The sequence below is a fragment of the Grammomys surdaster genome, unplaced genomic scaffold, assembly GCF_004785775.1.
Source record: "Grammomys surdaster isolate TR1022 unplaced genomic scaffold, NIH_TR_1.0 254, whole genome shotgun sequence".
Taxonomy (NCBI): domain Eukaryota; kingdom Metazoa; phylum Chordata; class Mammalia; order Rodentia; family Muridae; genus Grammomys; species Grammomys surdaster.
In genome coordinates, this window is record NW_021604695.1 from 1,291,534 (window position 1) to 1,295,264 (window position 3,731).

A 3,731-nucleotide genomic window follows, 5' to 3' on the forward strand; every position below is an offset into this window, starting at 1 on the left:
GCTGAGAAAACTGTTGCTTTTGCAGAGGACCCGGGTCCGGTTCCCAGGGGGTCGGGACGTTCACTTCTGCCTTTGAGTATCCTCATCTCACAGAAAGTCACTAGCTCTGACTCTTTGAGAATTAAGTTATCAGGTAGCCACACCCAAGAGTACCAGCGTATTCCTTAAAACCCAAGTCGTTTTTCATGTAATGCCCCTTCCCGGCCGCCGTCCAGTTCCATAGACGCGAGGCGCCTTTCTCACCCTCCCCTTTAAGCCTTGCCCGGAGGTCTGCGCAGGCTCACTGGGTCGTACCGAAGCCCCGCCCCCTGAGCCTGGGTAACGGCGTGTGGAGTTTGAGCTCGGTGAGCAGCTGGACAACGAGCGAGTAAGTCGGGGCTCGGCGACGGCGGCTGGCGAGGGTCAAGTTTCCTTGGGAGGAGAGCGGTGAGGGAGGGGTCTGAGAACGATTGGAACGCGGCGGGCGGGCGGGCAGACGCGGTGGCTGGGGCCGCAGCGAGCACCCGGAAACTTGTGTCCAGTGAGGGGCTTGTGCTGGGCGTACTGAACCTAGATTTCCAGATCGCCGGCTTCCAGCTCGGCTGTCAGCAAGGCTAGAGCCAGAGTTCTAGGGAAAATAAACAAGCCGCCGTCAAAAACTGGGAGAGTTCAGGACCAAACTTTGTCTAGGCATGGGGAGCGAACGGGGCCCATCATGGGGACAAGCCAGGACCGGCCACTGAGTTGTAGCCCGAGGCCCTGAGCCCGCACTCGCCTCGCCCACGGGATTAAAGTCCGACCGGATTTCTGTGTGGGCGTTTTAAAGTTTTTCGTGATTCATTCATCACTTATTTAATCTTCATTGACTACTGGGTTCTAGTACTAGGAGAGAAGTATCGAGGCAAATGGTATTTTTATGGTAGAGGTACGAACCTGGAAAGGGAAATCTGGCGATGGCTTCCAAAACTCAATCAGGAGTTGGGGAGACAGAGGTTGGGGATGTAGCTAAGTGGGAGAGCCTTTAAGCTACGAGGAAAGCGGCATCAGCCAAGATCTGAAAGGAGGAGAGAGGCTGGTGCGCCTTAGTCACTTAAGATGCCTTTACTGCTACGAAAATGCCCAGGAAGAGGGAGGAGTGGGCTGACCAGTGCTCGGCGAGATCAGTAGAGGCAGACATGGGGGAATGTAAAGCGCTGCATTTAGTCAGCAGAATTCACAGGACTGGAAGAGATGGGATGTAGGGGGAAAAGTGCCCGGGAGGCTTGGATGCCAGGGTGAGATTCATCGGAGGAGAGCATCCCAGGGAGCAGAAGAATGCTCTAGTTTGAAAACCTGGAAAGTACTTGCTGTGTAAATACAAACTTGAATGTCACCAGCCAAACAAGTCACACAGCAGTTAAATCTGTAGAAAGAAAAACAAGGGGCCCAGTTAACATTGTCTAGTTATTATTATTACAGTGTTTTTGTGCATGGACACCCAAGCATTCTGGTGTGTGTGTTACACAGATGTGCCTGTCAGTGTTTGTACGTGAAGGTGCATTTGCATGTGCACATACATGACCTGGGCATCAGGTGTCTTCCTTGATCACTGCACCTTCTCTCTGCACCTCAGCTTCTGGGATGATAGCCTACTCACTACCTGCCCAGGATTTACGTGCATTCTGGGGCTCTGAGCTCTTTACCTGCGGAGCCCCCTCCCTAGCCCTCTAACTTATGTTTTTTGAACACAGGGCTTTACTGAACCTGGAGCTCACACACATTCACTAACCAGCAAGCTCAGCTGTCCAGCTATCATGATCTCCCTAGCACTGCAAGTTCAAAGCTAGGCTGAGCTCCATATTGAGTGCCAGGCCAGCCAGGGCTATACAGCAAGGTACTGTCTCCAACAACAGTTCAGCTAAGAAGTTTTATTACTTCTTTCCCGGTCAGGATCTTGCTATGTCACCCAGGCTGGCCTCCAACTCAGCAATCCTCCACTCTCAGCCTCCCAAGCAGCGGTCTCCCAGGCATGAACTGCCACACCCAGCTCAATAGTTGACTAATTAAACTCTGTTTTGAGGGCTGCGGACATGGTGGACATGGTGCTGGCTTCGATCCTACTTCTGTGGTCATCTTTTGTGGGTGCTGAGGATTGACTTCTCATGCTTGTGTGGCTAGCGTTTTACCAACGGAGCCATTGTCTCAGCTGATACAGAGGCTTGCTGTGTAGCCCAGGCTAGCCCCAAACTCATGGTTCTCCTGCTTCCACCTCCTGAGAGCTGAGACTACAGCCCTGTGCCACCATGTCCACCTGTACATAGTGATTATTTTTAATGTGTTCTCTTTCTCTGGGTTGCTAGTACCTAGCCATTATCAGTATTGTTAGCCAAGCAAAAGCCCATGGACAGACAGCTGTGAATTCAGTGTGGAGAGATGGGGACTAGTGGAGGTTCAGTTGCCATGGGTTCTTATTCTGGCCCTGTTACTGGGTTTCCATATAATGTCTAGCAAGTCTCCCACTACTTGCGAAGTGAGTACAACTGGAGCAAGTTCCTCTGCATAGGATTTAACTATGGGTTCATGTACTGGGCTTGGTCCCCAGTGTGGTGATTTTGGGGTAGTGGTAGGACCCTTAAGAGGTGAGTCCTGGTGGGACATCCCTAGATCATTGCGGAAGCTGTCCTTGGAAGATGTTGAGGTAGCTCTTTCAAGTCACAGTGCTTGGCTTCTTCCTGCTCACATGCCCACTGTTTCTCAGCCAGGGAGTCCTTGTCGAAGCCAGCACCATGCCCGCAGCCCTCAAAACAGAGAGTTTAATTAGTCAACTATTGAGCTGGGTGTGGCAGCTCATGCCTGGGAGACCGCTGCTTGCGAGGCTGAGAGTGGAGGATTGCTGAGTTGGAGGCCAGCCTGAGTGACATAGCAAGATCCTGACCGGGAAAGAAGTAATAAAACTTCTTAGCTGAACTGTTGTTGGAGACAGTACCTTGCTGTATAGCCCTGGCTGGCCTGGCACTCAATATGGAGCTCAGGCTAGCTTTGAACTTGCAGGACTGTTCCTACTTCTGCTGGGATCATAGACAATGTACCGCCATGCCCAAATAAGAAACCTCCTAATATAGTTATCCAGAGTCGGGTCTTTCTCCATGGAAACAGGAAACTGCTGAAAGCTCTGAGCGTGCTGAGAAACCTGACTGATTTCTCTCATTTAATCCACAGTGTCCTTACTTACGAGGGAAGGAAAGGTTACAGACTCAAACCAGGTCTGTCCGAGTCCGAGTCTTGTTCTTTACTGTGGCTGCTGGCTCCCATCCCCACCCAGCAGGGCGATTGTCCAGACTGCCTTGAGATCACATGCTCTTTCTGTGAAAGCGCTGTGCTTAGGCTGGCAAACTTGGATGAATTATCTAAACCCAGCTCATTCATGAGGAGGTGACAGAGGCTGAAAGTGATGGAGGCTATCTGTCATGGTCTAACTCTTCCTGAAGACAACTGAGTTGGGCAGCCATGTTTGTTTCTTAGAATTAAATGACAGCAGGGTGGAACAAAAATAGTAAGTAGATGTTCCCAGATGTTTTATCTAGATCCTCTGAGTCCTGAACCTGCTGCAGAGTGAATACGCAGCAGAATGAGGATTGCTTAGCTCTCCGTGTCTCTGGCCTCCATTGAAATGGCTCCTTTATCTTGGCTGGGCATTGGATTTCAGGCATTTCTACTTTGATAACATGTTTTTCTCCTTCCTTCCTTCCTTCCTTCCTTCCTTCCTTCCTTCC

General features: G+C 50.9%; 1 protein-coding gene across 2 annotated transcripts in view; it reads left to right on the forward strand.

Annotated features, from left to right (window-relative positions):
• Positions 1-251: 251 nt before the first annotated feature.
• Positions 252-3,731, forward strand: part of Gss (glutathione synthetase) — a 30,518-nt gene continuing 27,038 nt past the window's right edge. Inside the window, exon 1 of one of the 2 annotated variants that reach the window (XM_028775319.1) lies at positions 252-367. The gene's annotated coding sequence lies outside the window, so the exon portion shown is untranslated. Of the gene's footprint in view, positions 368-407; positions 427-3,731 lie in introns of those variants that run through there. The other variant, XM_028775320.1, reaches the window with a different exon arrangement.